Here is a 9,785-nt window from a genome sequence, read left to right as displayed (position 1 = left end):
TCTTCTTCTTTGTACTTTGTAAACACTTTAAGTTTGAAGAGTTTGTTGAAGTGGATCATATTAGTACATTGTTTGATTGCTTTGCTTAATCCATTCCATAATTTAATTCCACATACTGATATACTGAAGGTCTTAAGTGTTGTACGTGCATACAAATGTTTTAAATTACATTTTTCTCTAAGATTATATTTCTCCTCGTTTTTTGAGAAGAATTGTTGTATATTCTTGGGTAGCAGGTTATAGTTTGCTTTGTGTATAATTTTAGCTGTTTGCAAATTCACTATGTCATTGAATGTCAGTATTTTTGATTCAATAAATAAAGGATTTGTATGTTCTCTATATCCAACATTATGTATTATTCTAACTGATCTTTTTTGTAACACCGTTAGTGAATGAAGTGCACTTTTGTAGTTATTTCCCCATATTTCAACACAGTAACTCAGATATGGTAACACTAGTGAGCAGTAGAGAATATGAAGTGATTTTTGGTCTAGAACATGTTTTGCTTTATTCATTATTGATGTGTTTCTCGCTACTTTATGTTGTATATTTTTTACATGAGATTTCCAGTTCAATTTATCATCAATCATTATACCTAGAAATTTGGTTTCATTTACTCTTTCAATTTCTACGAAGGTCCTGAGTAGTCTTGGGTTCAATCCCGGGCTCGGGATCTTTCTGTGTGGAGTTTGCATGTTCTCCCCGTGACTGCGTGGGTTCCCTCCGGGTACTCCGGCTTCCTCCCACCTCCAAAGACATGCACCTGGGGATAAGTTGATTGGCAACACTAAAAAAATTGGCCCTTGTGTGTGAATGTGAGTGTGAATGTTGTCTGTCTATCTGTGTTGGCCCTGCGATGAGGTGGCGACTTGTCCAGGGTGTACCCCGCCTTACGCCCGATTGTAGCTGAGATAGGCTCTAGCGCCCCCCGCGACCCCAAAAGGGAATAAGCGGTAGAAAATGGATGGATGGATGGAATTTCTACTTCGTCTATTTGTATTTGTGTTTGACTTTCTCTTCTACTGTTACCAAATAGCATTATTTTAGTTTTACTGAGATTCAACGATCATCGTTCTAGTTTTTTGATTAAAATATTGTGATTAATTGTGTCAAATGCTTTAGTTAGATCCATAAACACTGCTGCCGCACATTTTTTACTATCTATTGCATTGTTAATTTCTTCTGTAATTTAAATTAAAGCCATTGAAGTTGAAACATTAGCTCTGTATCCATATTGGTTCTCTTTGAGTATTCTATTTTTGTTTGTGAAACTCTCTAATCTGTTATTGAACAGTTTTTCAATGATTTTAGAAAATTGTGGAAGTAAAGAAATAGGTCTATAATTTGTAAATTGGTGTTCGTCTCCAGTCTTATAAATTGGTGCAACTTTCGCTATTTTCATTTTGTTTGGAAATGTACCTGTTTGAAATGATAGGTTACTAATATACATTAATGGTCCTGAGATCTCTTCAGTAGCCTTTTTTTATCGTTTCCATATCAATTCCGTTACAATCAGTTGAAGTCTTAGATTTAAATTTTTTTTACAATTATAACTATTTCCTCCTGTGTCACATTACTGAGGAACATGGAGTTGGGATTTCGCTCTATGGTATCGTTATAGTCCTCAATTGAAACTGGGTCTGGAATCCTTTCTTCCAATTTTGGTCCAATATTTACGAAGTAATTATTAAAGCTTTCAACTACTTCCTTTATGTTGTCATTATTTTTATTTCCGTCTACAAAGTATTTTTAATAATGCTATTGAGGATGCCCCATGTTGCTCTCATGTTATTTTTGTTCCTGTCCAATAATTCACTGTAATATTATTTTCTACATGATCGTAGTATGTTTGTTAACTTGTTTTTATACATTTTGTACTTAATTTCTGCCTCTGTAGTTCTTTGTGCTATACATTTTCTATATAGTGTATTCTTCTTCTTACAAGCATTGTTTAATCCTTTTGTCATCCATGGTTGATTATTCTTTCTCTGCTTTATACTGAGTTGTTTCCATGGACAATGTTTGTCATAAAGTATTATGAACGTGTTTAAGAAATGTTCATATGCTTCATCAACCTCTTTTTCATTGTACACATTGTCCCAATTTTGCTTTTGTAGCTCAATTTTGAAAGCAGTCATCCTCTTCTCTGTGCACAGTCTTCAAAATGTCCTTTTGTCTTCCATGTTCTTCTTGTAGTTTCCATCATATACTGTAAAAACTGGCAGATGATCACTAACATCGGTTATAAGTAGACCACTTGTAGTGTTATTATCAAAATCATTGGTAAAAATATTATCAATAAGCGTGGCACAGTATCCTGTAATTCTGCTTGGCTTTGTGATTTTAGGATATAAGCTGATGCTGTACATTGTATCAATGAAGTCATCAATGGACTTTTGCTTGTTAGGGTTCAATAAGTCAATATTAAAGTCACCACTGTTACGGCGCACACGCGTTTGGTGCTTCCGTCTTCTGCGGCAGCGCTCAGAAGCTCCGCTGTGAGCACCAGACACGCCCCCTCGCTCATCACGCGGACCGCGCCCAAACTCCGCCGTAGCCGGAGGCAATCAACACCCAACACACCTGGAACTGATGAGGGAGGACCGTATAAGTACCTTCGACGCTGACTCATCGTCGTCGGAACGTCGCTCTGCTCGAAGTAAGCTTCACGTCTCTGACTTCCCTCCAGCTCACGCTCGTTTGCCTGCTTTCCTTGTGCCTCATTTCCTGATCCCAGTGTTGTCTTTCATTCTTCCCACAGTACCCGTATTCCAGCCTCGCTGTATACCTCCGCTGCCATATTTCCCTCCTGGACTCTGCTTGCTCTCCCCGATCCTTGACCCAGTTTTGGACTTTCGGATTTCGCCCTCCTGCCCCGATCTCGCTTGGACCTTGGACCCTCCCTCTTGGATTTCCCTTTGGACTTGGACGCTTTTCATTCAACACGCACCTCAACATAATTTATGGTATTTATATGGTAAATTCACACACATAGTTTCTCATGCAAAACACATAGTAGCATACACACTCTATTCACTCATCAAGCACGCAATAAACCTGTTGAAGCTTGATATCCTGTTATCGTGCCGTCTCCTTCCCCAGTACGACATAACAGTACGTTCCGACCACAATGGAACCAGACGGCCCTCCCAAGTCTTCGCCCGGACCTCTGGCTAGGACCTCCCCCAGTGCAGACTTGTCCTCACTCCAGTCTGCCATCCAGCAACACCAAGTCCGTTTTTCCACCCTGGAGGACAAATTGGACGTTGCTTTCGCCAGCCTGTTGTCCAAAATCGACAACCTCAGCATTGGTCAGGTGACACCCCCCACACCTGTCATTAGCCCACCCAATACACTCGCCACGGGGGGCGCTACACCCCTCCGGGAACCTAAGATAGCAAGCCCTAAAAATTTTGAGGGAAATTTTGAAGACTGTCGTGGCTTCTTGGTTCAATGCGAGCTAATTTTTCTACACCAACCTTCCCGTTATGCTAATGACGGTGCTAAGATTGCTTTTATATTTTCCCTACTATCGGGACCAGCGCTGAAGTGGGCCACGGCTGCTCTCAGTAAAGATTCTAGAATAAACACCAATTTTGCGGCTTTTCGCAAAGAATTTTTGGCAGTATTCGACCATCCTGCTAATGGTGGAGACGCCGCTTCCAGACTACATTCCATGCAACAGGGCCCCCGATCGGTGGCTACTTATACCTTGGAGTTTAGAACCCTGGCGGCAGAGAGTGGATGGGATGACAAGGCACTTCAAAGCGCTTATCGTAGAGGACTAAATGACTCTATTAAGGACGGTTTGTTGCGAGACAGACCTGCTAACTGTCAAGACCTCATTGAGTTAGCCCTTCTATTCGACCAAAGACTTATGGAACGTGAGGCGGAGAGGGAGAGTAGTTTTGGCAACACAGCTTCTGCTAGAGTCTCTGGGTCCACTAACCGTTCCTTCACCCGAAGTCCTGTCTCCATAACACCGGTTCTTACCACACCTCAAGAACCCATGCAGATTGGCAGGTCCCAACTATCATTTGAGGAACGAGAACGGAGGTTCCAACTCCGACTCTGTCTATACTGTGGTCGGGCAGATCATCTGATACGCGACTGCACGCTTCGGCCAAAAGATCGGACTCACCAGTCAAGGGGATCCTGGTGAGTCAAACTTCTATCCCCACGACTCCCTCCAGGAGGAACCCCAGTATTTTGTTCCCCGAAAGCTTGACCTGGCAAGCTAGGACGTTGTTCATGGACGCATACCTGGACTCCGGAGCCGACGAAAGTTTCATGGACTTAAGGTACGCCCAAGAAAAATGTATTCCATTAGTACCTTTAGAAATTTTTGTGTCTGCCCAGGCTCTAGGTGGTCACCCTTTGGGCCCTATCAAATACCGCACTAAACCATTGTCTCTTACTCTTTCTGGCAACCACACAGAGACCATCAGCTTCTGGGTTTTGGACGCTCCCTTAGCCCCCCTCGTCCTAGGCCGATCTTGGCTCGTTCAACATGATCCCCACATCTCCTGGTCTACTGGCAAGATTCTGGCTTGGAGTAATCACTGCCATGCTCATTGTCTTAAATCTGCAGTAGTTCATTCCAAAAGCCCTAGACCAGCCTCACCACCGGTGGACCTCTCCCGAGTCCCCAAGGTTTACCATGATTTAGCCTCCGTTTTCAGTAAGGAACAAGCCTTGTCTCTTCCACCTCACAGACCTTACGACTGCACTATCGATCTCATCCCTAATGCAGCCCTCCCTAGCAGTCGATTGTATAATTTGTCCCTCCCTGAAAAACAAGCTATGAAAGATTACATCTCTGAGTCCCTTGCTTCTGGTATCATCAGACCATCTAAATCACCTGTCGCCGCTGGATTTTTCTTTGTGAACAAGGATGGGTCACTTCGTCCCTGCATCGACTACCGTCAACTGAACAGTATCACCATTAAGAACAAGTATCCTCTACCCCTACTTAATTCATCCTTTGAACCTCTCACCCCTGCCACCATATTCTCCAAGTTAGATCTTCGCAATGCTTATCATCTGGTCCGCATCAGGGAGGGAGACGAGTGGAAGACAGCATTTAATACTCACCTGGGTCATTTTGAATATAAAGTAATGCCTTTTGGACTGACCAATGCTCCCGCTGTCTTTCAGGCCCTTGTCAATGACATTCTTAGGGATATGATTGATCGATTTGTGGTGGTCTACCTGGATGACATACACATTTTTTCCAAGAACCCTCAGGAACACCAGCACCACGTCCGTCTCGTCCTTCAACGATTACTGGAGAACCGCCTATTTGTCAAGGCTGAAAAATGTGAGTTTCATTCCTCATCAGTTGATTTTCTTGGTTTTGTCATTGAAAAAGGACACATCAAGGCTGACCAAATAAAAGTGACTGCGATAGTGGAATGGCCTCAACCCTCTACTCGTACCGAGTTACGTCGTTTTCTGGGATTCGCTGGATTTTACAGAAGATTTATCAAGGATTTCATGCACTTACATCAACCAACAGACCTTTTCAGTGGAACCGTGAAGCAGGTATGGCATTTTGGTGCCTGAAGAGGAGCTTCGTCTCTGCACCCATACTTGTGTATCCGGATCAAGACTGCCCCTTCATTGTTGAGGTTGATGCATCAGATTCAGGAGTTGGGGCAGTCCTCTCGCAACGCTCCAAACAGGACAGCAAGATCCACCCTTGTGCATTTTTTTCTAGACGTTTATCCCTTGCTGAGCGTAATTATGATGCTGTCTACGAGGCTTTAAAGGAGTGGAGACATTGGTTGGAAGGTGCTAAACATCAATTTCAGGTTCTCACTGATCACCGTAATCTCCTTCATGTCCGATCAGCCAAAAGACTCAATGATCGGCAGGCCCGTTGGTCTCAGTTTTTTGGTCGCTTCAATTATGTTCTTTCTTTCAGACCAGGATCCTGTAATACCAAAGCTGATGCACTCTCTCGCCAGTTCTCGGAAGAAACCCCCGACAAGACCCCAGAAGAAACCATTCTTCCACTCTCCAGGATTATCGGCATGGTCATTTGGAAAGTGGAGGGTCTTGTCCAAGACTCCTTGAAAGAGAGACCTGGACCAGATGGCGGACCTCCCAACAGATTATTTGTTCATCGGGAACTTCGTCCTCAAGTTTTGGAGTGGGGACATTCCAGTGTCTTTTCCTGTCATCCGGGATTTCAACGCACTCTTTCCTTCATCCGCCGGCGGTTTTGGTGGCCATCCATGGCTAAGAATACCCGTGAGTTTATCACCGCATGCAGCACTTGTGCACGAAATAAACCATCCCACAGACCACCGGCAGGACTGCTGTGTCCTCTTCCCATCCCTAGTCGCCCATGGTCTCACATATCTATGGATTTCATTACTGGTTTTCCCTCATCCCAAGGTAATACCACCATACTTACCTTCATTGACCGATTTTCTAAAGCCGCACATTTTGTTCCCCTTCCTAAACTCCCATCTTCCTCTGAAACTGCTGACCTTCTTACCTCTCATATTGTTAAACAACATGGCATCCCGGTGGACATTGTCTCGGACCGTGGTCCCCAGTTTACATCCAGAGTGTGGCAGACCTTCTGCAAGGGAATTGGGGCCACGGTCAGTCTCACTTCTGGCTATCATCCGCAGAGTAATGGTCAGGCTGAAAGGGCTAACCAGAGTGTGGAGACCATGTTGCGCTGCATTTCCGCCCGACAACCATCCTCCTGGAGCAAGTTTCTACCATGGGTCGAGTTTGCTTATAACTCCATGAAGAGTTCAGCTACGGGATTCTCACCATTTGAGTGCTCCCTTGGCTACCAACCCCCTATGTTTCCCCAACAGGAGATGGAAGCATCTGTTTCTTCTTCTCGCAAGCATATCAAGAAGTGCCATCAGGTATGGAAGGCAGCCCGTGCATCTCTACTGAAATCGACGGAGAGAATGTGCAACAGTGCCAACCGACGACGTATTCCGGCCCCCGTTTACTCTCCTGGCCAACAAGTACTGCTACGTTCCAAAGACCTTCACCTTCAGGTACCATCCCGTAAACTCGCACCCCGTTTTGTAGGACCCTTCACTATTGAGACTATCATCAAACCTGTTGCAGTCAGGTTAGCTTTGCCCCCTTCAGTCAAAAGACACCCTCTCGTCCATATTTCCCAGATAAAGCCGGTTGCTAGTTCTCCACTCTCCCCCCCCCGAACCTATCCCTCCCCCTCCTAGAATTTTGGACACTGGTGATCCTGTTTGGACAGTCAAAGAGATCCTTGGGGTACGTCGACAGGGGAGGGGGTTAGTTTACTTGGTAGATTGGGAGGGTTATGGACCTGAGGACAGGTCTTGGGTTCCTGCTTCATATCTTGCTGACCCCAAACTTCTTAAAGAATTCTATTAGGCCAACCCTGGAGCTCTTCGGCGCTCGTCGGGGGCCTCGCATAAAGGGGGGGCACTGTTACGGCGCACACGCGTTTGGTGCTTCCCTCTTCTGCGGCAGCGCTCAGAAGCTCCGCTGTGAGCACCAGACACGCCCCCTCGCTCATCACACGGACCGCGCCCACACTCCGCCGCAGCCGGAGGCAATCAACACCCAACACACCTGGAACTGATGAGGGAGGACCGTATAAGAACCTTCGACGCTGACTCATTGTCGTCGGAACGTCGCTCTGCTCGCAGTAAGCTTCACGTCTCTGACTTCCCTCCAGCTCACGCTCGTTTGCCTGCTTTCCTTGTGCCTCATTTCCTGATCCCAGTGTTGTCTTTCATTCTTCCCACAGTACCCGTATTCCAGCCTCGCTGTATACCTCCGCTGCCATATTTCCCTCCTGGACTCTGCTTGCTCTCCCCGATCCTTGACCCAGTTTTGGACTTCCGGATTTCGCCCTCCTGCCCCGATCTCGCTTGGACCTTGGACCCTCCCTCTTGGATTTCCCTTTGGACTTGGACGCTTTTCATTCAACACGCACCTCAACATAATTTATGGTATTTATATGGTAAATTCACACACATAGTTTCTCATGCAAAACACATAGTAGCATACACACTCCATTCACTCATCAAGCACGCAATAAACCTGTTGAAGCTTGATATCCTGTTATCGTGCCGTCTCCTTCCCCAGTACGACATAACAACCACATAAGAAAATTATTTTTTGACCATCGTCCATGTAATTTGCCTTGATCCATTCTTCAAATGTTTCTATACTTGACTTAGGTGATCTATATATACAACTGATGAATATGTTTTTGCTTTTTTCCTGACATATTTCAATTGTTATACATTCTAAGATATTATCTATAGCAAATGACATGTTTTTTTTACCACTTTGTAGTTCAGGTTCTTCATCACGTAGAGAGCTACTCCTCTTCCATTTTTGTTGGTTCTGTTGATGTAGTTTAGTTCATATCCTTCCAGATCAAAATCTATTCCTTTTTATCATCAATCCATGTTTCTGTGACAGCAATCATTTTGAAGGGTTCGTTGATGTGTTCCAAAAAGTTCTTAATGTTGTTGTAGTTTGCATACAAGCTTCTGCTATTAAAATGAATAATTGACAATTTGTTATCACATTTAATGTTGCTATTATATTGCTCATCTGTATAATAAAAACAATTATTACTGATCGAAAACGGGAATATATAAACATCCTGACAGTCGGCACCCGAATTACAGCAGCCATTGCGTTTTTGAAATTAATGCGCCATATATGCTTAAAATGATCAAAATACGTAAATATTAAATGTTATTTTAAATATGCCTGTTACTACATTACATATATACTTCATGTTAATAAAACCTAAAGGAGGTGTTTGTTAAGAATGCTCTTTGTAGTGGAAGTTGTGAACCCAAAAAGCAGTAAATAGCAGGCAATGTGCAGGTAAATGGGTATTTAATGTCAAAAGGTCTATAAATCCAAGTTAGAGTGCAACAAGGACAAGTACAAACCAAGCACAGGGATTCTGCAATAAAAATAACTAAAGAGAGCTAACAAAAAAGAAATGCAAAACAATAAGTATAAAATGCAACAAACCGTGAAAGTTCCTCTGAACACCAAGACACAAAACATTTTTGAATGAATCCACAATCAACAAAGAAAAAGAGACTGACTTAAATGGCCCTCCAACACCAGGTGAGACAATCAATGCAAACAAGCCACAGGTGAGGAGAGAAGTGTTTAGAAAGAGAGTAAATCGACGGCAAACAGAATACAAACAAAACAGGAAGTGGAACCAACATAAAAGCGTAAAACAGGAAGTGAAGTAAAAAACACAGGCATAACACCCGGAAACTAAAACAAACAATAGCCTGGCTTAACAGGTTGTCACAGTTTGGATGGTTTTTTTAAGGTCTTTATAGGCAGAATATAACAGCTCCCATTGGCTCCATTGTAAGCAAACTTTTGATAGCATGTATTTAATATTTACAATGGAAAACAACAACAAAAACAACAACAAAACATTCATTGTCATGTCTTTCATCATGATTGTAAATGATGGGCAACATTTGAAAAAAGTGCACTTCCCTTTTCGGGATTAAAACATGTACACATGATCATATATGGTTATGGTTATGGTTACGGTTTGAGTTTATTTCGAACATGCATACACTATGAAAAATAATCGTTTATGAGTCCACTATTAAAATATCCGTTAGGAGCTGGGCTACCTGGAGATAAATTTCAGTTATGTCTTAATCGGCTACAATGATAAGTCAGCTTAGTAAACATGCAAAATAAAATTATATACATAGTCGTAGTGAGGGGGTTATATTGATGGTGCTGTCAGGTTCAAA

The sequence above is a fragment of the Nerophis lumbriciformis genome, linkage group LG06 (genome assembly GCF_033978685.3).
Source record: "Nerophis lumbriciformis linkage group LG06, RoL_Nlum_v2.1, whole genome shotgun sequence".
NCBI lineage: Eukaryota > Metazoa > Chordata > Actinopteri > Syngnathiformes > Syngnathidae > Nerophis > Nerophis lumbriciformis.
This window is presented reverse-complemented; position numbering follows the sequence as displayed.